Below are 27,157 nucleotides of genomic sequence, written 5' to 3' on the forward strand. Positions count from 1 at the left end.
AGCCCCTTCAGTTCTTTTTTGCTTCAGTTTATTTTTTCAGGTTGGGAATCATGTTTTCTTCCTCAGGCCAGGCCTAAGAGGGTCATGCTCCTACCTCTGCATTCAATCTAGCTGGGGTTATGGGTGCATACCACCACAACTAGTTTGATTTTGGAGATAGAGTCTTCATAACTATTTTAGGGGGAGTCTGGGCTGGCCTTGAACCTCCACCCTGTCATCTCTACAACTGGGAGAGTTGCCTGGCCCTATAGAATGTATTATAAAATAACTTAGAAAGGAGGAGATAATATGGAATATGTGCAGGGTCTACATATAATAATTTTATGAGGAGTTTATAACTGTTATTGATAATGACTACACAAACTGACACTGCATTATTCTACCACTGTATATAATAACCCCCATACTACAAACCTGGAAACTACAACCTAAACAATTGACTTGAGTGGTTCCAAGTAAAAAAGGCTAATAGATAAATATCAAGAAGAAAAATGAGGGATTTGAGTTGTGGCTCAGTTAGCAGAGCACTAGCCAATAAGCAAAAGCAGCAGGTACTGAGCTTGAGTCGTGGTCTCAGACTTCAATATCTCACAACCTAGCAAATCAATATTTTTGTGTGTGTCCCAGTAATAGGGCTTGAAATTGGGGCCTTTCCCTCTCACTTGAATTTTCCAATCAAGGCTGGCACTCTGCTACCTGAGCCCACCTCCACTTCTGGCCGTTTGGTGGCTAATTGGAAATAAGAACCAAACAAACTTTTCTGCCTGGGCTTTGAACTGGATCCCCAGAGTAAGTAAGATTATTGGCATGAATCACCAGAGCTTGGCTTCAATTTAAACAGGAATACCAAAAGAAAAGAATTATAGGTTCATTCTACCCTCACTGCACTAACTGAATAGTTGATGTGGGAAAGTTCTTTTCAGAATTCCAACTCATAAGTGAAAAATGAATGAAAGAATTAGAAAATATCATTTTCTGCTAGATGCCAGCGACTCATGCCTGTAATCCAGGCTACTCAGGAGACTGAGATCTGAGGATACCGGTTCAAAGCCATCCTGAGCAAGAAAAGTTCATGAGCTTCATGATTGCTAGGCAAGTGCTCTATCACGTGAGCCATATACTCAGCCCTTTGGGCTTTAGTTATTTTTCAGATAGGGACTTATGTTTTGGTCTAGGCTGGCTTGAACTGAGATCTTTGTATTTGCACTTCCTATATAGTTGAGATGAGAAGTGTGTGCCATTATGCCCAACTTTTATTGGTTTAAATGAGGTCTCATTGATTTTTTTTTACCTACATTGGCACTTACTTATCTTCCCAATCTGTTTCCCAGGAAGCTGGGATTACAGACATAAACACTATGCCCAACCTAATACATAGATAGATAGACAGATAGATGACAGATAAATAGATAGATATTGATCTATAGATAGATAGATAGATAGATAGATAGATGGATAGATAGATATGGGTATATAGATAGATACAAATATAGATATAGATAGATAGATATAGACTGGGTGGTTCATGTTTGCATATAGGTAGTGCATATAGGTAGCACTGTTGTGTTAGCATGATTAACATTGGAGTTGGAGGCATGGCTCAGTTGGTAAAACACTAGCCAGTGAGCAAAAGCATCAGGTACTGAGTTCAAATCCCCATCTAGAACCAAAAGATAAAAGAGACAAACAAGTTCCTGTAGACATTGTCAAATTCCCCTGTGAGGCAAAAAATCCCCTCATTTCAGTTTTGAAGCTCTGCTGTAAAATATAAGCAATTTTACAAATAAAACAAAAATTACAAGTTTCACATCTAAAATATTAATAGCAATTCCTTAATATCATAAACTATCTGGCCCTGAGTTCAAGGCCCAGGACTGGCAAAAAAAAGGACTGGCACAAAAAAAGTTTTGCAAGAGATAAATATCCTGCCTGGGCTCAGTTTGAACCACAGTGCTCAGATCTCAGCCTTCTCTGTAGCTATTACAAGCATGACCCATCCAGCACCCAGCAACATTCTGTTTTAATTGGTTAATTTCTCAAGTTTCACTTTCTAAGTTCCCTTTCCTTCTTCCTTCCTTGCAATTGATTCAAGTGAGGTCTTCCCATTTGTATGGGTTAATTGGTCTCTCTCAGTCTGGAATAGCTTTTCTTCCTTCATTATTTTCTCTTCCCATTGATTTATGTAAGAAATCAACTATTTGCTTTTAGAATTTCTCCCAGCCTGTTGCATTCCTGTGCCTTCTTTTTGTGAGTGCAATGGGGCTTTAACTCAGGGACTTGTGCTCATTTCAATTTTTTGCTCAAGGCTGCCACTCTACCACTTGAGTCACTCCTTTACTTCCAGCATTTTTTTTGCTGGTTAACTGGAGATAAGAGTATCTTGGAATTGTCTGCCCAGGCTGGCTTGAAATTGCAATTTTCAGATCTCAGCCCTGCCGAGTAGCTAGGGTGACAAGTATGAAACACTGGCACGGTGCTATTCTTATACTTTCATTTCACCTGGGCCTTGGCTCCTGTGCATTTCATACTAGTGGATAGGGAAGTTTGAGAAGACGTGTATCTCAGTTTGGGGCAGGAATATTTCTTGGACAATGTTGAACACTGATGAAGTTTAATGAGAGAGTATAAGAGACAAGAGACTGTTTCTCATCCGATGCCTACTAATTTGATGCAAAAATAAGTTTACAAGTAAATAGCACCACCTAGGACAAACTGTCTTTCTGCGGAGTTGGGGGAGGCCAGTTCTGGGGCTTAAACTCAGAGTCTGGGTGTTGTCACTGTGCTTCTTTTGCTCAAGGCTAGAGCTCTACCACTTGAGTCACAGCTCTATTTCTGATTCTTTAGGTGCTTAATTGGATATAAGAGTCTTAGAGACTTTTCTGCTTGAGCTGGCTTCCAACCACGATTCTCAGATCTCAGCCTCCTGATTAGCTAGAATTAAAGGCATGAGCCACCAGCACCCAACAATACAGTCTGTTTTTATTGGCAGTACTACGTTTTGAGCTCAGGTCTTCACACTTTATAGGCAAGAGCCCTATTTCTTAAACTATTTTCACAGTCCTTTTTGCTTTAGTTGTTTTTCAGATAGGGACCTGCATTTCTGCTTGGAGCCAGCCTCAGAATGTGATCCTCCTACTTATGTCTGTCATAAAGCTTCAATCAGAGGCATATCTACCACATCCAGCTTATCAATTAACATAGGGTTTCCTTAACTTTTTGCCTATGCTGGCTTCAAATTATGATCCTCCCAGTAAGGCCTGTCATATAGCTATGATTACACACTTGAGCCCCCATGGCCAATCACCTATGCTCTGTTCTTGCCAGAAAAAAGAATGAAAATTGGGCTGGGAATACGGTCTAGTGGTAAAGTGCTCGCCTCGTATACATGAAGCCCTGGGTTTGATTCCTCAGCACCACATATATAGAAAAAGCTGGAAATGGCGCTGGGGCTCAAGTGGCAGAGTGCTAGCCTTGAGCAAAAAGAAGCCAGAGGTGGAAATAGATGGCGCCGACAGAATAGGGAGGCACCCTGACTCGCTCCAACTGAATAGCAAGCTGGGAACTCCAACACCCAACACCCCATCAAGAACCCCGCAAAACCAGCAGCCAGAAGCAGTGGAGAAACGCAGGAAAACAAAAAGGAGCAAAAAAGAAGAGCCAAAAACCTACACGGAGCTGGAGAATCTCCGGGGCACCCTCCCCCCACCAGCCGACCCTGGCCCAAACAGGGCCAGGCTGGGAAAGGGGAACCTGGCAATCAGCAGACAGGCTGCAAGGAGCACAGAATTCAGATAGCGGGAGAACCCACGGACAAAGGGAGGGTGCAGAACAAGACACACACCGGCAGCAACGAGAAGTTCGGGTCCACACCGGGTTCGGACAAGGGAACCCAGCGTGGCAGAAAGAGGGAACCAGGGAAGCCACCACAACAATTCGCCAACCCCTGAAGGACCAACGGCTGCGTGGGACACACACACAAAGCAGCAAAAGTGAGTGCCCCATTATCCCCTCCCCCAACGGAAGACCAGCTATCAGAGACCCAAGCCCTACAAAGAAGCTAGATCTCCCTACCTCCCCCTCCCCACCCCGAGGGAACAAAGAACCCCCAAATCAGGCGGGGAGCTCCCATCAGGCGCTGGGAAGTCAGTTTAGCAGGGGAAGGGCAGAGCAGCCCCAAGGCCCCACAGGTTCCTGAACTGGCAGAACCGGTCCCGCCCCCTTCCCTACAGGGGCCGGGACAGCCGGCAGGGCAAGCCACACCCGAGGCGCCTGGACCTCGCAGGCTCTTACAACTAAAATCACAGTCGCTGGTGGGCAATACCAGCACAGCAGGGACACCTGGGCCTGATCACGTCCCCCTCTCACAGCGGAGGCGAGGTCTGAGGGTGCTAACCCACACCCAGACAGTCGATCCCACTGGGCCCCACACATACCGCCCCCCCCAACGGACTTGCGGGAGGGCGCAAACACAACCCAACAACCCAGGGCTCGCTCTGGGAGGCATACCCCACTAAAGTGCCTGTTGTAGTGGACGCACAGCACACAGGAGGGCAGGGCCCCCGGCGACAGCGCCCACTCTGGTAGGCGTACCCTGCACTGGTGGGCGGGGCCACAGCGGCAACACCTGCTGCCGTAGACACGCCTACACAGGAGGGAGGGAAGAGCTACAAACCAAACCTGAGAAGCTATCCACAGATCTCCAGATGTGCAAATCACAAAGAAACATAACTCAGTTCATCAAAGGGCAAGCCAACTCACCAGCTCCAAAAAGCAGCACGACTGAAGAGGAGATGAAGACTAAAAAAGCAAATGAGGCCATGTTAACAGGAATGATCGAAAGCGTCAGAAATGAAATCAGAAAACAATTCCAGGAGTTTAGAGCAGAAATCTTGAAGGACACCCAGGAAGCCAAGAAAGAAATGGAAGCAAAAATGGATACAATGCAAGCCTCCGTTAAAGAAAATCTCCACATCCTGAGAATTGAAATGCATGAAAAAATAGATTTAAAATACAACTCTTTAAAGGAAGAAATTTCCACGATCAGAGCTGATATGACAACCATAAATAGCTCTCTGACATCCATAAACTCCGCAATTGAAACCATAACACAAAGAGTGGACCATATAGAATCCAGAATCTCTCTCCTGGACCATGAAGCAGCCGACAACAACCAGAAAATGACCACACTCCAAGAAACGGTGAAGATTCAGGGAAGACTAATCCAGAAACTAATGGACAAAGACAAGAGATATAATCTGCGAATAATTGGAATAGAAGAAGGAGCCGAATACCAGAGCAGAGGGCTTAATCATGTTCTCAATAAAGTGATTGCAGAAAACTTCCCCAATCTCACAGGGGACCCCATCCAGGTAGCCAAAGCCTATAGGACACCTGGCAGGCCAGACCCCAGGAAAGCCACCCCAAGGCACATAATATTCAAGACTACAGACCTCAAGATTAAAGAGCAAATTCTGAATTCAGCCAAAGCGAAGAAGAAAACTTTCTTCAATGGGAAGAGGATTCGAAAAACATCCGACTTATCCACACAAACTTACCAAGCTTGAAGTGAGTGGAAGAACACCATCCAAGTACTTCAGAATAACAATTTGCAACCTCGCATCAAATATCCAGCGAAACTGGAGTTCACATTCGAGGGGAAAACCAGATCTTTCCACACCAAAGAGGAGCTAAAGGAGTATGTGAATAAAAAACCAGCCAGACAGCAAATTCTAAGAGGGGAACCCCACCCAACAGAGATCAGAAAAGACACACAGACAGAATCAGAAAGAAACTTCAATAGCCAAAGTCCAGCAGAAAGATCAGCTTACTAAAGACAAGAAAAAAAAAAAGAGGAAAAAACAGCCCAACAAGAAAATGGAAGGAGAAAAAACACCCTTATCCTTGATCTCTTTAAATATAAATGGTTTAAACTCTCTGATAAAGAGGAGCAGACTGGCAGAATGGATTCGCAAACAAAAAGTTGACATCTTCTGTCTACAAAAGCCATTCTGATCTCAGACAAGCTGGACTTCTCATTAAAGTCAACTCAAAAAGACAAAGAAGGACACTACATATTAATACAAGGAAAAATCCAGAATCAAGACATCACGGTGATAAATGTATACTCACCGAACAAAAGAGGCCCTACATATGTCAAGCAAACTCTCACAGAATTACAGAACAAGATAGACGCAAACACAATCATAGTGGGTGACTTTAATACTCCTTTCTCTCCAAGAGACAGATCCAACACCCAGAGGATTAGTAAGGGAGCTGAGGACCTAAATAACACCATTTCCCAAGTGGATCTAACAGACCTATATAGAACTTTCCACCCTACAGAGACCCAATACACCTTCTTTTCAGCAGCCCATGGATCATATTCCAAAATAGACCACGTCATAGCCCACACAAAGAACCTCAGCAAATACAAAAGTATCGACGTCATCCCATGTATTATATCTGATCACAGTGGATTAAAGGTAACCCTCAACAACAAAGGATACCACAGAGGCTATACACACTTTTGGAGGCTAAACCCCACGCTGCTATCCAACACTTGGGCCACAGACCAAATTAAAGATGAAATCAACGAATTCATAAGCCACAATAACAAAGAAAACACATCACAAAGAAACCTACGGGACACAGCTAAGGCAGTACTGAGGGGCAAGATCATTGCCCTCAGCACTCACATTAAAAGAATGGAAGCAGAGCAGGTGAATAACCTCACGATGAAACTAAAACAACTGGAGAAACAAGAAATGACAGAATCTAAAACAACTAGGAGGGGAGAGAGTACAAAGATTAAAGAAGAGATAAATCTGATTGAAAATAGAAAGACCATTCAACAAATAAATAAGACTAAAAGCTGGTTCTTTGAGAAAATAAACAAAATTGACAGACCCCTTGCAAGACTTACAAAAAAAAGGAGAAGAGAATCATAAGTAAAATCAGGGACACCACCGTAAAAATTACAACAAGTACACACGATATTCAAACAATCATAAGGAGCTATTTCCAAAACCTCTACTCAGCAAAAATTTTACAGAAATGGATCAATTCTTAGAGAAGTACAAACTGCCCAAACTGAACCAAGAAGAAATAAATCAACTAAATAAACCAATAACTTACAGTGAGATACAGGAGGTAATCATGAACCTCCCTACTAAGAAAAGCCCAAGCCCAGATGGATTCACCAACGAATTCTACAAAACCTTTAGTGAGGAGCTAATACCAATACTCCTCAAACTCTGCCGTGAAATAGAAACAGAGGGAGAAATCCCAAACTCATTCTATGAAGCTAATATCATACTCATTCCGAAACCAGGCAAAGACCCACAAAAAAGAACTACAGACCAATATCACTAATGAACACAGACACAAAGATCCTCAATAAAATATTAGCTAACAGGATCCAGAAACTGAACAAGAAAATCATACATCATGACCAAGTAGGCTTCATCCCACAGTCACAAGGATGGTTCAACATCCGTAAATCAATCAATGTAATTCACCACATAAACAGATATAAAATTAAGAATTACATTGTTATCTCAGTCGATGCCCAAAAAGCCTTTGACAAAATACAACATCCATACCTATTAAAAGCTTTGGAGAGAACAGGAATAGATGGAACATTCCTGAAAACAATAAAAGCCATATACAACAGACCCACTGCTAATATCATATTAAATGGAGAGAAACTTAAATCATTCCCCCTGAACTCAGGAACAAGACAAGGATGCCCACTCTCCCCACTTCTGTTCAACATAGTGCTGGAATCCCTAGCCATAGCAATAAGGCAAGAGGAGGACATCAAAGGGATCCACATCGGCAAGGAAGAAATCAAGTTATCCCTATTCGCAGACGACATGATCTTATATCTGAAGGACCCAAAAAACTCAGTACCCAAACTCCTTCACCTAATAAACCAATTTGGCAAAGTAGCAGGATACAAAATCAATCCACAAAAGTCAGCAGCTTTTCTGTACACCAGCAATAGACGAACAGAAAATGAAATTATGGAAACAATTCCATTTACAGTAGCCAAAAAAAGAATAAAGTACCTAGGGATCAACTTAACCAAGGACGTGACAGACCTATTTAATGAAAACTACAAAAATCTAATAAGGGAAATCAAAGAAGACACAAGGAGATGGAAAGACCTCCCATGCTCATGGATAGGCAGAATCAATATAGTGAAAATGGCCATATTGCCCAAATTGTTATACAAATTCAATGCAATCCCTATCAAAATCCCAGCCACATTCTTCACTGAAATAGAGAAACCAATCCGTAAATTCATATGGAACAGCAAAAAACCTAGAATAGCCAAAGCAATTCTAGGCAAAAAAAGCAGTGCAGGAGGTATCAAAATACCAGACTTCAAGCTCTACTACAAGGCCATCATAACAAAAACAGCCTGGTATTGGTATAAAAACAGATCGGAAGACCAATGTATTAGAATTGAAGACCCAGAAATAAAACCGCACTCTTACAGCCAACTGCTATTCGACAAAGGAGCTAAAGACATACAATGGAATAAACATAGCTTCTTCAACTACTGGTGCTGGGAGAACTGGGCAGCCATATGCAGAAAACTCAAAGTAGACCCAAGCCTATCACCATGCACCAAGATCAAATCAAAATGGATCAAGGACCTCAATATCAGACCTGAATCCTTGAAACTACTGAAGGACAGAGTAGGAAAGACACTAGAACTTATAGGCACAGGAAGGAACTTCCTGAATAGAGTCCCAGGGGCACAACAAATAGGGGAAAGACTCGACAAATGGGACTACTACAAATTAAAAAGTTTCTGCACAGCTAAGGTCATAGCCACCAAAATAGAAAGACAGCCAACGATATGGGAAAGGATATTTACCAGCACAGCAACAGACAAAGGCCTGATACCGGTCATCTACAGAGAACTCATAAAACTAAGCCCCTCCAAGCCCAATAAACCTATTAGGAAATGGGCAAAGGAGCTAAAGAGAGACTTCACAAGAGAAGATATAAAAATGGCAAAGAAACACATGAGGAAATGCTCAACATCCCTGCTAGTAAAGGAAAAGCAAATAAAAACAACCCTGAGATACCACCTCACTCCAGTTAGAATGGCCTATACTCTGAACTCAGGAAACAACAAATGCTTGAGGGGGTGTGGAGGAAGAGGAAACCTTCTCCATTGTTGGTGGGAGTGCAAATTAGTACAACCACTTTGGAGAACAGTATGGAGGTTTCTCAAAAAGCTCAACATAGACCTACCCTATGACCCAGCCATACCACTCCTAGGCACCTATCCCAAACAGCAAAACCCAAGATATCAAAAAGACATTTGTACTTCCATGTTTATCACAGCACAATTCACAATAGCCAAAATATGGAAACAACCCAGATGCCCCTCCACAGACGAATGGATCCAAAAAATATGGTACTTATACACAATGGAATACTACATAGTGATTAGGAATGGTGAAATATTGTTATTCGCAGGGAAATGGTCAGAACTCGAACAAATAATGTTGAGCGAGACAAGCCTCGAACACAGAAAACAAAGGGGCATGATCTCCCTGATATATGACTGTTAACAAAGGGAGACGGAGAGACAGTAGAGACCAAGTCTGTGAATACTTTATATGTTCTTGATACATTGTATATTGTATATATGTCTACCTGGCTTAGAGAAGGGATAGAAAAACAGGACGTAAGATATCACAAGAAATGTACACACTGCCCTACTATGTAACTGTACCCTTTTTGCACAACACCTTGTCAAAAAATTTGTGTTCAATTAATAAACAAATAAAAAGAAGAAGAAAAAAAAAAAAGAAGCCAGAGATGGTGCTCAGGCCCTGAATCCCAAGCCCCAGGACTGGCAATAAACAAAACAACAAACAAAAAAAAAAAGAAAATTAATTGCCTTTCAGATAATAGGAAATATAGAATGTGAAAGAATATGCTAAATAAGATTCTGGGACCTAATCAGCCAAATCAAAATGTGCAAAATCAATGACACAGTCCATGGAAAGAGAAAACTTAAATATAGAAAAATGCAACAGACCATAGGAATACATCAAGCATTTGTTGTGGACCTCACTTGAATTTTGAGCTAAACATATGAACTGTGAAGAATAAATGTATGAGACTTTCATGGAAATGTACATATTTACCAAATATTAGATTATATTATAGGTATTAAGGTTTTTGTGCTGAGATTGGGGCTTGAACTCAAAGCCTCAAGTTCTGCCACAGCTGATGCTCCACCAGTTGAGCCATGCCTCCACTTCCAGATTTTTACTGGTTAACTGGAGTGTCTTTTTAGATTTTTCTGCTCTGGCTGGCTCAAACCATGATCCTCAGAGCTCAGCTTCCTGGAGCTAGGATTAGAGTTGTGAGCCACCGGCACCTGGAAAGTTATTAATTTTTTTTAAAGTATGATGCTGTCGTTATGTATTTTAAGTCCTCATATTATAGGATCCATGCTGAGGTAATTATAGATGCAACAGTGCCTGCAATTTGCTTTAAATAGTCCAGTGGGGAGTGGGGTATGAAAATGAGACTGACCATATGTTGCTAATTGCTGAATCTGGATGATGAGTACCTGGCATTCATTATATCAATCTCCTTACTTCTATACATGTTTTCAAATTTTTCCCATACTTTTATTTGAAAAATAAAATCCCCTGGAAAAATGCTGAGAAATGGATTGGAAGGGACTAGAAACTCTTCTGGAGGATCATGCTGGAGTCTGTGGGGGATGAAAGTGGCTGGCACTGGAGAGCTGGTACAACAGAGAAAAACAGGATGCAGTAGCTATTTAGGAAGGAAGATCAATAGGGCCTGGTAATGAATCAGTGTTAGCCAGAGACATGAACCAAGAGGATGTATATATAATTACAAGAGGGGATTTAGTAGACTAGCTACACAACTGGAGGCTATACAGTCCTATAATAGACATCTTCAGGCTGGACAGCAGGGAAATTGGAAGCTGTTCAGCCCCCAAACCTGGAAGCCTCCAAACGGGGTGGAGAGGAGGAAGGCTGGGCACCAGTGGCTCACGCCTGCAATGCTAGTTACTTCAGGAGGCTGAGATCTGATGATGGCAATTGGAAGCCAGATTGGGCAGGACAACCCATGAGACTCTTATCTGGAATCAGCCACTGCAAAGCCATAAATAGAGCTGTGGCTCAAGTAGTAGAGTACCATCCTTGAATAAAATAAAATTAAGGGAGAGCACCCAGTCCCTGAGTTCAGGCCTCATTCCTGAAACCAATAAAAGTCACATACATAGGATAGATATAAGATAACTGAATAGAAGTATCCAACACTTCCATGCTCCCCCACAAAGAAGAATCAAGGTAACAGATATTGGACCTAGTGCTCTGTGATTGGGTAGTCAAATAGTCTATCATGGAGCTATCCCCCAACCAAGGTAACAGGTGCATACCTATGAGCGACCATGGAAGAACACTAGAAATAGTGAGGAAGAGACACTAGAACCTTGCATTTTTTAAATATTACTTTATTGTTATTATAAAGGTGATGTACAGTGGGATTGTGGTTACATGAGTCAGGTAATAGACCTTGTATATTCAAGAGACTTGAGTCCACAACTTCAAATAGAAACAAAACTCTCTTCCCTTTGCCACCCTAGCTTTACAGTCAGGGGCACCTTACCTATTGTAGTAGTAAGGTTGAAAGACAAATTTCTAGCAAATTTGCTTCAACCCTAGCTATAGTTCTCACAGGCACACAGCTTTCCTGGATAAGTAATCCCCGAATCTGCACTGTGTTCTTGATGTGGAAAAGGTTGTTACATCATGTCCCAGTGAAACTTCAGGGTGCTGAAGCCAGAACTCATCACAAGCTGGCTATTGTCTGAATTGGCATGGTGCTAAGAACCCCACCGACTCTTGTCTCTGGGTCTCCACAGACTTTCCATTGCATTGGCTGGGATGAGGCACTGTCTGGAAAACCTGAATGAACCACTCAGTGTCTGTCTATAGCCCAGGTGTGCTGGGTGGCCTGCACTGTACCTGACAGGTATTCCCAAGGAGGAAATGGAGGGTACCACCCTCAAGAACCAGATCCAGCCAGGCACTAGTGCCTCATGCCTATAATCCTAGTTACTCAGGAGTCTGTGATGCAAAGACCGCTGTTCAAAGCCAGCCCTGGCAGGAAAGTCCATGAGACTCTTATCTCCAATTCACTGCCCAAAAGCCAGAAGTGGAGTTATGGCTCAAAGCAATAGAGCATTAGTCTTGAGCACCAAACTTGGGGACAGCACCCAGGCTCTGAGTACAAACCCCAGGACCCAGCACACACACATACACACACACACACACACACACACACACACACACACACACACACAGAGCCATGTGCTGGTAGCTCACATCTGTATTCCTAGCTACTCAGAAGGCTGAGATCTGAGGGTTGTGGTTCCAAGCCAGCCCAGGCAGGAAAGTCCATGAGACTCTTATCTCCAATTAACCTCCAGAAAACCAGAAGTGGCTCTATGGCTCAAGTGGTAGAGCTCTCACTTTGAGCAAAAGAGCTCAGAGACAGTGCCCAGGCCCTGAGTTCAAGCCCCATAACTGACAAAAAAAGAATCAGATCAGTCTGCTTTTCATCCATGACCAAGTTCTTGGCTATCCTATGAGAATTGTAAGAGAAAGGACTGAACACATATATTCACAAGGTTCTTGCCACCTTTCCCTGAAGTCCTGCACTCAGGCACATGCTGTTCACAGAAGCTGGAGGAGACACCCTGGATCCAGTTGCTGCCCTACCCACCAGGGTATGTTGGGGGAACTTGGAACCAACCCATAGCTCCAGCTGATACACCAAACCCAATTCCAGCTGTAGCCCCTCTCCTGAGCTCATACTATAGCTGAAGGAGTTGGTGGTAGACCCGAAGCTCCAGTTGCTCCCCCAGCCAGTGCCCTGCCCTCTGGCACTCATGGACATAGCAGAGAGTAGTAAAGTTGTTTCCAGCCCAACCCCATAACCTCAAACTACTGTCAGGACTGAGTGGGCATGCTATAGAGGGGATGCTGCAGCTTCTGTCACTGCCTCTCATTAATTACAGCCCAAGAAGCTACATGGAGATGACACCAGGGTACAAACAAAGTCAGTATCAGTTAACACCAAACTCATCTTCAGGAGAAGTATACTTACTAAGGAGGCCATCTCAAAATTATAGGGATACTTGAACTTCCAGATACATAAACTTCAATGTAGGGGTAGGAAAGAAGAAAGGAGGAGGAGGAGGAGGAGGAGGAGGAGGAGGAGGAGGAGGAGGAGGAGGAGGAGGATATGCTGGGTGCAGTGGCTCATGCCTGTAATCCTAGGTACTCAGGACCCTGAGATCTGAAGATCATGGTTCGAAGCCCACTAGGGCAGGAAAGTCTGAAACTCTTATCTCCAAGAAATTACTGAGAAAAAGACAGAAGTGGTGCTATGGCTCTGGTGGTAGAGCGCTGGCCTTGAGTAAAAGAAGCTCAGGGACAGTGCCCAAGCCCAGAGTTCAAGCCCCAGGACTCGCAACAAACAAATAAACAACAATGACAAGGTAATTGCTGGGCGCCAGTGGACCAGGCCTATAATTCTAGTTACTCCAGAGTCCGAGATCTGAGGATTCCAGTCTGAAACCGCCTTGGCAGGAAAGTCTGTGAGACTCTTACCTCCAATTACACACACACACACACACACACACACACACACACACACACACACACACACACGCACGCACACGCACGCACGCACACGTGCACACACACCAGAAACAGAAAGCAGAGCTGTGGCTCAAGTGGTAGAGTACTAAGCTGGGCCACTGGTAGCTGACACTTGTATTCCAAACTACTCAGGAAGCCAAGATTTAAGGATTACAGTGTGAAGTCATGCTGGACAGGAAAATTAACCAACAAAAATGCTGAACGTGGAGCTGTGACTCAAGTGTTAGAGCCTTAGCCTTGAGTGAAAAAGCTCAGCGCCCAGGCCTTGAGTTCAAGACTCAGTACCAGCATCAACAAAACAAAACCCAGAAATCCTTTGCTAAAAAATTAGAAGCATGATCACATGTATTTTTCCAGATTAAAAAGGCTATATATAGAAACCACCATTTTGAGTCTTTACCATTTCCTGTGAGGGGAACAGGAAATGTTTCATTCATTCATTTCTTCCTGCTTTATCCCATCAGAGTAATTCCTTGCTACAACTTACAAAAAAATAAAAAGAGGAAGAAGGAAGAGGAGAAAAGAAAAAAAAGATATGATTTTTCTTACAGAACTCCAAAATAATAACTCTTGCAACATATACCAAAGAAATTAGTTTGGATATCACCTTTTCAATAAAAATATTTTTTTTTCCTTGCTTCTCATTTAAGAAGTTGTTTTTATTTTTTTAAGAACAACCAAGTTTCAAATTTATCTCTTCAACCCTCCACAACATAGAAACGTATCACTGTATTTACAAGAAATTTAGGAACATAAATTGTCTTATGACACCTTTCCTTAGTAAACATATTTTTGAAAAATTCCTAATTTCATTTTCTTTCTGTTTAGTTTCATTTTTATTTCTGGAACTTTCAGTTTGAAAGAGATTTTAACATCCTCCTCTCTTATATACTCTTTTTTAAATTTATTTATTAATTAAAAAACTTTTTGACAAGGTGTTGTGCAAAAGGGGTACAGTTACATATTAGGGCAGTGTTTACATTTCTTGTGATATCTTACACCCTGTTTTTCTTTCCCTTCCCTAGACCAGGTAGACATATATACATTACACAGTGTACCAAAAACATATACAGTAGCCACGTGGCCTAGGCCAAAGGAAATTCACCTAGGACTTTAAATGTAACGTCAACAATAGAGTTTGCTTATCCTTGTCTTATATAAACATGCATACAAAGACTTGAGCTATTATGATCCACTGAGAGGTCAATTTTTGACCTTTATATGTTGAGTAGTTGTTTGGTTTTAGTTACGTAATGTAGGGTCGCTGACCAAAACGTGTGGGAAATACCAGTTTTTGGTTTCACAGAACTGTTCTCTACTGTCTCCCCCTACCCCCACCTTAACAGTCATATATCAAGGAGATCATGCCACTTTGTTTTCTGTGTTCTAGGCTTGTCTCGCTCAACATTATTTGTTCAAGTTCTAACCATTTCCCTGCGGATAACAATATTTCACCATTTCTAATCGCTATGTAGTACTCCATTGTGTATAGGTACCATATTTTTTGGACCCATTCATCTGTGGAGGGGTGTCTGAGTTGTTTCCATATTTTGGCTATTGTGAATTGTGCAGCGATAAACATGGAAGTGCAGATGTCTTTTTGATATCTTGGGACCTGGTGTTCAGGATAGATGCCTAGGACTGGTATGGCTGGGTCATAGGGTAGGTCTATGTTGAGCTTTTTGAGAAACCTCCATACTGTTCTCCAAAGTGGTTGTGCTAATTTGCACTCCCACCAACAATGGAGAAGGGTTCCTCTTTCCCCGCACCCCCTCCAGCATTTGTTGTTGCCTAAGTTCAGAGTATAGGCCATTCTAACTGGAGTGAGGTGGTATGTCAGGGTTGTTTTTATTTGCATTTCCTTTACTGCCAGGGATGTAGAACATTTCCTCATATGCTTCTTTGCCAGTTTTATCTCTGCTCTTGTGAAGTCTCTCTTTAGCTCTTTTGCCCATTTCCTAATTGGGTTACTGGGCTTGGAGGGGCTTAGTTTTTTGAGTTCTCTGTAGATGACAGATATTAGGCCTTTGTCTGTTGCTGTGCTATTAAAGATCCTTTCCCATATGGTTAGCTGTCTTTCTAGTTTGGTGGCTATGTCCTTAGCTGTGCAGAAACTTTTTAATTTGTAGTAGTCCCATTTGTCGAGTCTCTCCCCTATTTGTTGTGCCCCTGGGACTCTATTCAGGAAGTTCCTTCCTGTGCCTATAAGTTCTAGTGTCTTTCCTACTCTATGCTTCAGTAGTTTCAAGGATTCAGGCCTTATATTGAGGTCCTTGATCCATTTTGAGTTGATCTTGGTACATGGTGATAGGCTTGGGTCTACTTTGAGTTTCTGCATATGGCTCCCCAGTTCTCCCAGCACCAGTAGTTGAAGAGGCTCTGTTTATTCCATTGTATGTCTTTAGCTCCTTTGTCGAATATCAGCTGACTGTAAGAGTGCGGTTTTATTTCTAGATCTTCAATTCTATTCCACTGGTCTTCAGGTCTGTTTTCATACCAATACCAGGCTGTTTTTGTTATGATGGCTCTATAATAGAGCTTGAAGTCTGGTATTGTGATACCTCCTGCACTGCTTTTTTTTTTTTTGCCTAGAATTGCTTTGGCTATTCTAGGTCTTTTGCTGTTCCATATGAATTTATGTGTTTCTTTCTCTATTTCAGTGAAGAATGTAGCTGGGATTTTGATGGGGATTGCATTAAATTTGTATAACAATTTGGGCAATATGGCTATTTTCACTATATTGATTCTGCCTACCCATGAGCATGGGAGGTCTTTCCATCTCTTTGTGTCTTCTTTGATTTCCCTTATTAGATTTTTATAGTTCTCATTAAATAGGTCCGTCACGTCTTTGGTTAGGTTGATCCCTAGGAACTTTATTCTTTTTTTGGCTACTGTAAATGGAATTGTTTCCATAATTTCCTTTTCTGCCTGTACATTGCTGGTGTACAGAGAAGCTGCTGACTTTTGTGGATTGATTTTGTATCCTGCTACTTTGCCAAAATGGTTTATTAGGTGTAGGAGTTTGGGGACTGAGTTTTTTGGGTCCTTCAGATATAAGATCATGTCATCTGCGAATAGGGATAGCTTGATTTCTTCCTTGCCGATGTGGATCCCTTTGATGTCCTCCTCTTGTCTTATTGCTATGGCTAGGGATTCCAGCACTATGTTGAACAGAAGTGGGGAGAGTGGGCATCCTTGTCTTGTTCCTGAGTTCAGGGGGAATGATTTACCTTTCTCCCCATTTAATACGATATTAGTAGTTGGTCTGTTGTATATGGCTTTTATTGTTTTCAGGAATGTTCCATCTATTCCTGTTCTCTCCAAAGCTTTTAATAAGTATGGATGTTGTATTTTGTCAAAGGCTTTTTGGGCATCGACTGAGATAACAATGTGATTCTTGATTTATTTCTGTTGATGTGGTGAATTACATTGATTGATTTACGGATGCTGAACCATCCTTGTGACTGTGGGATGAAGCCTACTTGGTCATGATGTATGATTTTCTTGATCAGTTTCTGGATCCTGTTAGCTAATATTTTATTAAGGAGCTTTGCATATGTGTTCATTAGTGATATTGGTCTGTAGTTCTCTTTTTTTGTTGGGTCTTTGCCTGGTTTGGGGATGAGTATAATATTAGTTTCCTAGAATGATTTTGGGATTTCTCCTTCTGTTTCTATTTCGCGGAAGAGTTTGAGGAGTATTGGTATTAACTCCTCACTAAAGGTTTTATAGAATTCGTTGGTGAATCCATCTGGGCCTGGGCTTTTCATTCTTGGGAGGCTCTTGATTACCCCCTGTATTTCGCTGTAAGTTATTGGTTTATTTAGTTGATTTATTTCTTCTTTGTTCAGTTTCTGCAATTTATACTTCTCTAAGAATTGATCCATTTCTGTAAAATTATTGTTTTTTAGTGAGTAGAGGTTCTGGAAATTGTTCCTTATGATTGTTTGAATATTGTGTGTATTTTTTGTAATTTTTCCAGTGGAGTGCCTGATTTGATGTATATGAGTCTCGTCTTTTTTTTTTTTTTTTGTAAGTCTTGCGAGGGGTCTGTCAATTTTATTTATTTTCTCAAAGAACCAGCTTTTAGTCTTATTTATTTGTTGAATGGTCTTTCTATTTTCAATCAGATTTATCTCTTCTTTAATCTTTGTGATCTGTCTCCTCCTAGTCATTTTAGATTCGATTATTTCTTGTTTCTCCAGATGTTTTAGTTTCATCATGAGGTTATTCATCTGCTCTGCTTCCATTCTTTTAATGTGAGTGCTGAGGGCAATGATCTTGCCCCTCAGCACTGCCTTAGCTGTATCCCATAGGTTTCTTTGTGATATATTTTCATTGTCGTTTTGGCTTATGAATTCATTAATTTCATCCTTCATTTGGTCTGTGACCCAAGTGTTAGATAACAGTGAGGGGTTTAGTCTCCAAGTATTTGTATAGCCTCTGTGGTATCCTTTGTTATTGAGGGTTACCTTGATTCCACTGTGGTCAGATATAATACATGGGATGACGTCGATACTTTTGTATTTGCTGAGGTTCTTTATGTGGGCTATGATATGATCTATATTGGAGTTTGTTCCATGGGCTGCTGAGAAGAATGTGTATTGGGTCTCTGTAGGGTGAAAGACTCTGTACAGATCTATCAGATCCATTTGGGATATGGTGTTACTTAGGTCTTCAGCTCCCTTGCTAATCCTCTGGTTGTTGGATCTGTGTCTTGGAGAGAGAGGAGTATTAAAGTCTCCCACTATGATTGGGTTTGGGTCTATCTTGTTCTGTAGCTCTGTTAGCATTTGCTTGACATATGTGGGGCCTTTTTTGTTTGGTGAGTATGAATTTATCACCATGATGTCTTGATTCTGGATTTTTCCTTGTATTAAAATGTAGTGTCCTTCTTTGTCTTTTTGAGTTGATTTTAATGAGAAGTCCAGCTTGTCTGAAATCAGGATGGCTACTCTTGCTGTTTTGGTAGGTGCATTTGCTTGGAAGATCTTGCTCCATCCTTTCATTCGGAGCTTGTTTTTGTCCCTTGCTGTAAGATGGGTCTCTTGAAGACAACAGATAGCAACTTTTTGTTTACAGATCCACTCTGTCAGTCTGCTCCTCTTTATTGGAGAGTTTATACCGTTTATATTCAAAGAGACCATGGATAAGAGTGTTTTTTCCCTTCCATTTTCCTGTTAGGCTGTTTTTTATCTCCCTTTTTTCTTGTCTTTATTGAGTTGCTCTTCCTGTTGGGCTCTGGATATTGTAGTTTCTTTCTGTTTCTGTCTGGAGGTTCTGTACGTTTTCTGTTGGGTGGGGTTCCCCTCTTAGAATTCGCTGTATGGCTGGGTTTTTTTCACATACTCCTTTAGATCCTCTTTGCTATGGAAAGATCTGGTTTTTCCCTCGAAGTTGAATTCTAGTTTTGCTGGATATCTAATTCCAGATTGGCAATTGTTGGCCTGGAGGACTTAGATTGTGTTCTTCCACGCTCTTTGTGCATTGTAGGTTTGTGTGGAGAGTTCTGCTGTGATTCTGATCCTTTTTCCATTGGAATATAGCTCTTTCTTCATTTTGGCTGCATTCAAAATTTGCTCTTTATTCTGGAGATCTGGAGTCTTGATTATTATGTGCCTGGGCAAGGATTTTCTAGAGTCTGGTCTGCCAGGCGTCCTATAGGCTTCCGTTACTTGGGTGAGGTCCCTTGTGAGATTGGGGAAGTATTCTGCAATAATTCTATTGAAAATATGTTGTAGCCCTTTGCTCTGGTACTCGGCTCCTTCATCTATTCCAATTATACGCAGATTATATCTCTTGTCTTTGTCCACTAGCTCCTGGATTAGTCTGCCCTGAAGTTTAACCGTTTCTTGGAGTGTGGTAATTTTCTGGTCCTTATCAGCTGCATCATCATCCAAAAGAGAGAATGGGGATTCAATATGATCAATTCTTTGTGATGTGGCTTCGAGTGTGGTGTTTATAGATGACAGCGAGCTGTTTATGTTTGCCAGATCAGCTCTGATCATGGAGATTTTTTCTTTTAAAGAGTTGTATTTTAAATCTATTTTTTCATGCATTTCGTTTCTCAGGATGTTAAGGTCTTCTTTAACGGAGAAGTGCATTGTATCCATTTTTGCTTCCATTTCTTTCTTTATTTCCGGTAGATTTTTCGAGACTTCCATTCTAAGTTCCTGTATCTGTTTTCTGAATTCCGTCCTGAGGCTTTTGATCATTTCTTCTATCTTATTCTCATTTGTTTTTTTATTCTCCATCTCCTCTTCAGTAGTACTACTTTTTGGAGCTGGCAAGTTGGCTTGACCTTTCATGAAATTTGTAATATTTCTTTGTGATTCGTGCATCTGGAGATATGTAGGTGCCACCCTTGGCTTGGCTTTGTACTGGTTCTCGCTCGTCTGTCAATGGAGACTTGTTTGTGTCCTGGCTCTGGGTGTGAGTTTGGCTGTTGAACCTTACTGCCCAATGGGTGATCGTGACTGTCTCGGTTGTTGCAGAAGCGGTCACCCTCACTGCACTTGGGGGTGGGTAGGTTCTGTGGCTTTCTCTGCAGGACTGTGCCCTGCCACTGTGTTGTGCTGACCCTAGTGTGCCCCTGATGGGGGTTTGTGGGTCACTGATTCAGCATGGTGTGGAGACTTTTCTCTTCTTTGATTCTTTTCCCACTAGGTACCATGGTCAAAGGAGCTCACCTCTCAGATTGAGAATTGCCGCTGAGAGGTGGCTCGCCCACCTGTGCGGAGTGCTCCTGTCAGAGCAGGTGTTGCTATTGAAGGGTGACCCACCCACCTGTGCGGAGTGCGCCTATCAGAGCAGGTGCTCCCGCTGGGGGGCTCTGCCCACCTGTGTGGAGTGTGCCTACCAGAGCGGGTGTTGCTGCTGAGGGGGCAGCTTGCCTGCTTGTGTGCTCCCACGGGGGGATTGGGCAGGAGATCCTCCTGTTGGATGGCTAGCACGCTGACCCACGCTGGCCCTCCGCGGGGCACGTGCGTGTGCGCTCTAGTGTTTCCTTTGGGGGCGTGCTGCCCTGAGTTGTTGGAGGGTGCGTGTGCCCTCTCACGAGTCTGCTGTGGGGGGGCGGTATACGTGGACACCAGCAGGTTCAAGTGTCTGGGCTCGGGTTGGTGCCCACAGACTCTCTGCGCCTCCTCTGTGAGGGGGGCGTGTGTTCGGGCCCAGGTGTCCCTGCTGGGCTGGTATTGTACACCAGCAAGCCTGTGACTGTTGTTCATAAAGTCCGTGCGGACCAGGGCGCCTCAGTTGGCGTCCCAAGGCCTACCAGTCCCCGGGCCCATGCTGGGGGGGGGGGGGGCGCTGGTGCAGACAGGTTCAGGCTCCCCAGCTGGGGCTTTGGGGTAAGCCTGTTTAAGGTATTTCCCGGTCACTTTGTTGGGCGCTGCTCTGCCTCTGCTAGCTCCGTGTCCTCCCAGAGACTGTAGGGTCCTAGAGCCTCAAGATATGTGGCTCCTTTGTTCCCTCGGGGTAGGGAGGGGGAGGGAGGGAGCTCTAGCTTCTTTGTAGGGTTTGGGTCTCTGCTAGAGCTGGTCTCCCGTGGGGGGTGTAATGGGGAACTTACTGGTCCTGGATTCTGTGTGTGTCCCCCGCTGCTGTGGGCTTTTCGGGGCTGGGGTGCTGGGGTGTGGCGATTGGTCATTTGGTGGTGGCGGTCCCAGCTCTCCCAGTCTGCACTGCCCGGTTCCCCTGCTGTTGTTGTCTGTTCCTGGCCATTTGGTCCCGCGCCTCTGGTTCTGCACCGCCATCTGTCTTGGTCAGTCTGTGCTCTATCTGGGGCCTGTGGAGCTCCTGCTGTCTGGACTCTGTACTCCTGGCATGACTTTTGGGCTGTTGCTTCTCTGGTCGCTGACGGTCTGCGGTCCTGTTTATCTGCGCCAGGTCCCCTTTCCCAGCCTGGCCCTGTTCGGGCCAGGGTCGGCGGGAGGGGGGGTACCCCGAAGATTTTCCAGCTTCGTGTGAGTTGGGGTGCCTCCCTATTGTGATGGTGCCATCTTCCTCCTCTCAAAAATAAAATTTTTTAAAAAGAATTTTAAGGTATCATTATGAGAATAAAATCAAGAGACTGCAGATAAAAAAAAACTAAATGAAATTAGAATTAAAAAATACAGACTTTTAAAATGAACAAAAAGAAAATTTGAAAATGAAGAGCTCAATAAATGAAATAAAAAGATATAGTTGAGGACAGGCAATGGTAGCTCACAACCTGTAACTCGGGAGGGTGAGATCTGAGGATTGAGGCTCAAAGCCAGTCCAGGAAGAAGAGTCTGTGAGACTTTTATAGCCCATTAACCATTTTTTTAAAAAGCCAGAAGTAGAACTGTGTCTCAAATGGTATGTGGGACACACCTGGATCAGAAAGAGGAAGTCAACTAGCTGGCCCCGCCTGTTTCTCAGTCCTGGGGCCACGTGTGGCTAATCTGGCCACCTCTAGGATTGGTCCCCGATTCTTCCACCCTTATGGACAGCTCGTGCCTCCCCTTACAGTCCCTAGATAGGTGCATGTACACCTCTCCCCTTCCTGCCAATCTTTGATCTGATTGGCTCCTGTGCCTTATATTAGTTACATGTGTTCCCCTCAATAAAGGAGATCTTGTGCTGCCTTGACTCCCAGACGCGTGATTGTCCTCCAGTGAGGGAGGGCTGGGTGCAGGCGGTCTGTCAACCCTTTCCTTTCCTGGCTCCTCAGGTCGGGGCGTGCCTTCCCTGTCTCTCCTGCAGGTCAGGGGAGCGCGGGGGGCTAAAACCCCCGACAATGGTACGGTGCCAGTTTTTAGGAGGTGAGTCTTTTGGGGATATCCCTAGGGAACTAGGAAACTCAAAGTGGATTATGGGATCCTAGTCTCATATTTTTTTGCTTTTGCATTTGTTTTTGTACTGGTCCTAGAGTTGAACTCACGGTCTCATTACTGTCCCTGAGTTCTTTTGCTCAAGGCTAGTGCTCTACCACTTGAGTACTTCTGGCTTTTTGGGTAGTTAATTGTGGATAAGAGTCTCATGGACTTTCATCATGGGCTGGCTTCAAACCAGGATCCTTGGACCTCAGCCTCCTGAGAAGCTAAGATCATAGGTGTGAGCCACCAGTGAGTAACTTGTTTTCTCTGCTCCCTGGCTTGAAAGGTCAGCCATGTGCTCCATCATGCACTCCTACGGGGCAGTTCAAGCAGCGGAGGGCTGCCTGATGTTGGACTTCCACAACCACAAGGCCAAAATAAGGCCTTTTCTTTTCATATGTTAACTGACTTAGCCAGTTCATTAGAGTCACATTCAACCGGCTAATAACTACCAACAATAACTAAGGCATAAATATGGGCATTCATATCTGGGACTTTATTTTGTCTTGTTTTATGCTGGTCCTGGGGCTTGAACTCGAGGCCTGGGCACTGTCCCTGAGAGCTTTTTTGCTCAAGGCTTGTACTATACCACTTGAGTCACAACTTCATTTCCAGTTTTTTGTGCTTAATTGGAGATAAGAGTCTCATGGTCTTTCCTGACCAGGCTGGCTTTGAACCATGATCCTCAGATGTCAGCCTCCTAAGTAGCTAAGATTATAGGCATGAGCCATCAGTGCCTGGCTTGGACCTGTGTTCCACGGATCTTTGGGCTGGTTTATATGCCAGCACCACATCGTTTACTTTACTGTAACTTTGCAGTATATCTTGATGGCAAGTATTGTGATGCTTCTAATTTTGTTCTTTTTGCTCAGGCTTGCTTTTGACTATTTAGGGTCCATTGTGGTTTGATAAAAAGTTTAGACTTGTGTTTTCTATTTCTATGTAAAAGTCATTGGTATCTTGACAGGTATTGTATTGAACCTGTAGATCACTGTGAACATTTTAACAGTGTTAATTCTTTTAGCCCAGGACCATGGGAAATTCACACATACACATGCATATGTGTGTGTGTGTGTGTGTGTGTGTGTGTGTGTGTGCCAGTTCTGAGGCTTGAACTCAGGTCCTCATGCTTAGCTTTTTTGCTCAGGGCTGGCACTCTACCACTTGAGTCACACCTCCAATTCTAGCTTATGGCTGCTTAGTAGAAGACAAAGAATTTAGACTTGTCTGCTTGGGCTGGCTTCAAACCAGGATCCTCAGACCTCATTCTCCTGAATAGCTAGAATTGCAGATGTGAGCCACTAGTGCTCAGCCTGGAAACATTGTTTGTGTATTGATTCACGTGTGTGTGTGCGCTCGCGGGCGCGCGTGCGTGCATGCACTGGACTTGAACTCAAGACCCATATGCTCTCATTAGCTTTTCTACTCCAGGCTAGTGCTCTACCTCTTAAGCCATAGCTTCACTTCTGGCTTTTTGTTGGTTAATTGGAAATAAAAGTCCTATAGACTTTCCTGCCTGGATTGGCTTTGAATCGTGATCTTCAGATCTCAGCTTCATGAGTACCTAAGATTATATATGTGAACTACTGGCATCCAGCTTATCAATATTTTACTGATGCTATTGTAGAGATTTTTCGTGTCTATGGACTGGAACTACCAGAATCATGACTCTTCATAAGTTGTTAATGTCTGTGTATTTAGGTTAATTAACTTAATTCCTATGTATTTTGTGGATTCTTTTTTGTTGTTTTGTTTTCCTTTGTACTACTGGGGTTTGAACACAAAGTCTATGCTTGCTAGTCAGGTGCTCTACCACTTGAGCTACAGTTTCAATCCTTCTTCCTTTTTTAATTTTTCAAATTGGGTCTCACATTTTGCCCAGGCTAGACTGGATCATAATCCTCATAACTTACCCTTCACATATAGCTGGGATTGCAGGTATAGGCCAATGCACTTAGATTTTTATTGGTTGAGATGAGAATCTCATAAACTTTTTTTCCCAGGCTGGACTCAAACTATAATCTTCCTTACCTCAGCATCTGAGTGGGCTAAGTTTACATGTGCAAGCCTCCATGTCTAGTTTGTTTGTGGCTATTGAGAGTTTGCACTTCTGTGAACCTATGTTCACTTTATTTTTACTATTATGTCTGTGCTGGTACTGGGGCTTAAAGTCAGGACCTGAGAACTGTCACGGAGCTCTTTTGCTCAAGGCTAGTGCTCTACCTAAGCCACAATGCCACTTCTGGCTTTTTGGTGGTTATCTGGAGATAAGTGTCTCATGAGCTTTCCTGCCCAGGCTGGCTTCAAACCTCGATCCTCAGATCTCAGCACCCTGAGTAGTTAGGATTACAAAAATGACTCAAATGCCAGAAGTGAAGATGTGGTTTAAGTGGTAGAGCAACAGCCTTGAGAGGAATAAAAAGCATGGGGCACTGAGTTCAAGTCCTAATATGGGCACACACACACACAGAGAGAAAGAAGTTAATATTCCTGATTTTTCTTGTGTGATTTTTAGTTACCATAAACAGGAGGCCATAAACTTCATGCTCAGGATGTTACTCATTGGACACAAGCTTGTGGAAGGAAGAGAGGCAAGCAGGCCCCTGAAGGCCAGACTGATGATACTTTCCTCTCCTGGTTCCTTAACACATTGTTGGTCCTGCAGGCCAAGTCCCACCATTTCAAATATTGGTCCTCACAGGAAAATTCCAAGTACTTTGTCTCAGGTACTTTGGACAAGAGACAGCTGGGCACTGGTGGCTCATGCCTGTAATTTTAGCTACTCAGGAGGCTGAGACTGAAGATCTCAGCTCGAAGCCAGCCCAAGCAGGAAAGTCCATGAGACTCTTATCCCCCAATTAATCACCAGGAAACAAGAAGTGGAGCTGTGGCTCTAAGTGGTAGAGCACTAGCCTTGAGCAGAAGAGATAATGGACAGCGTTCAAACCCTGAGTTCAAGGCCCATGACTGACAAAAAAAAAAGGAAGAAAGAAAAAGGACAAGAGAGAGCAGAGGCCACACCAAGTTCCCTGGTTTCTCACTCCTCAGCCAGATGTATGGGCTGTAGAGCCTGTGGTTAAGTGCTTTACATTTGTGTGGCTTTAACATGCCTGCCATGTATTCTGCAATTATCTTCAGTGAGTACATCTGATGGAGGTAAACCCAGTCTGGTAGTGTGGTGGTGAGAGCCAAGGTCAAAGTACAGACTGGATTGATGTCATGTCCCACATGGGCTAGGTATATAGCACAGTGTTGATAAAACTCTCCAAGTTCCAGGATCTGAGAGACACATTGTCAGAACAAGAGAGCAACCAAGTTAGGCTCTGGTAGCCCACATCGGTAATCCTAGCTACTCATGAGGCTGAGATATGAGTGAGGATCACGGTTCAAAGCCAGCCTGGGCAGGAAAGCTTCCATGAGACTCTTACCTCCCAATTAACCATTAAAAAACTGGAAGTGGCACTATGGCTCAAAGGGGTAGAGCGCTAGCCTTGAGTGAAAGAGCTCAGGAACAATGCCCAGGCCCTGAGTTCAAGCCCCACGACCAACAAAAAGAAAAAAGAAAAACAAAACAGACAGCAATCTAGAGCTTTCTGCAAGGAACATGTCCTGTACACTGGTCTGGAATGTGCTCATAATATCTTCATCTCTGTGCTCACTCTCTGTGCCTTCCCTGTCCTCTTCTTCCTCCACATACTCTGCTTCATGCTACAAGTTCAAACTTTTGTGTGTGTATGTGTGTGTGTGGTCCTGGGGCTTGAACTCAAGGCCTGGAAACCATCCCCAAGCTTCTTTTGCTCAAGCCTAGTGCTCTACTACTTAAGCACAGATCCAGTTCTTGTTTTTCTTAGTAGTTTATTGGCAATAAGAGTCTCAGGGATATTCCTGCCAGGGCTGGCTTCAAACTGGAATCCTTAGATCTCAGCCTCCTGAGTAGCTAGGATGACAGCCCCATGCCACTGGTGCCTGGCTAGGTTCTAACTTTTAGCTCTTGGCTTTTAGGAGAGATTTCTGCTAGATTCAGCAGCTTCTCCGTGTTACAAAAGGTGTAAAAGCTGATGAGGGCATGTCCTTGAGGCATCTGATGCTCTCCCGCAAGACTTTCAGGGTAGCCTCCTTCTGCAGAAGTAGGGCTGGGTAAATCTGACTGTACTAGGCAGTAGTTAGAGCCTCTACAGGATCCAGAGCTGGCATAGAGCTGGTAGTTCAAGCTCTTAACAGGCTGAACATCCAGGTCATGTGCATGATGTGGACCTGGCACCCAGGTTGTGCTGTTGTTTCTTTGCAGGTAGTCAAGCAGCTGTAGCTGTCTTCTTGGAGATGGATCACCTAATCGTCTAGGAATGCTAGTTTAAAGTTCCACAGGATGTCCGGGATTGCTGCATGACCAGCAGCTGCTTGATGACATCCTTCTTGCTTGCATTCTTTAGGAACATTCCATGGACGTGGCTGTGGGAGCTTTCCATAGTGCTTTTTCAGAATATTCTAGACCAGGTGGAGATGAGAGTAAAAGAAGTGGGGATAGAAAAGAGACGTCACTTGGTGGCTGTGCTGGGAATTAGAAATGGTGAG

At 43.4% G+C, this 27,157-nt stretch overlaps 1 pseudogene; it reads right to left on the reverse strand.

Moving 5' to 3' along the window:
- Nucleotides 1-27,157, reverse strand: part of LOC125343099 — a 70,145-nt pseudogene extending 42,988 nt beyond the window's left edge.

The sequence above is a fragment of the Perognathus longimembris genome, chromosome 28 (genome assembly GCF_023159225.1).
Source record: "Perognathus longimembris pacificus isolate PPM17 chromosome 28, ASM2315922v1, whole genome shotgun sequence".
NCBI classification, from domain to species: Eukaryota; Metazoa; Chordata; class Mammalia; order Rodentia; family Heteromyidae; genus Perognathus; species Perognathus longimembris.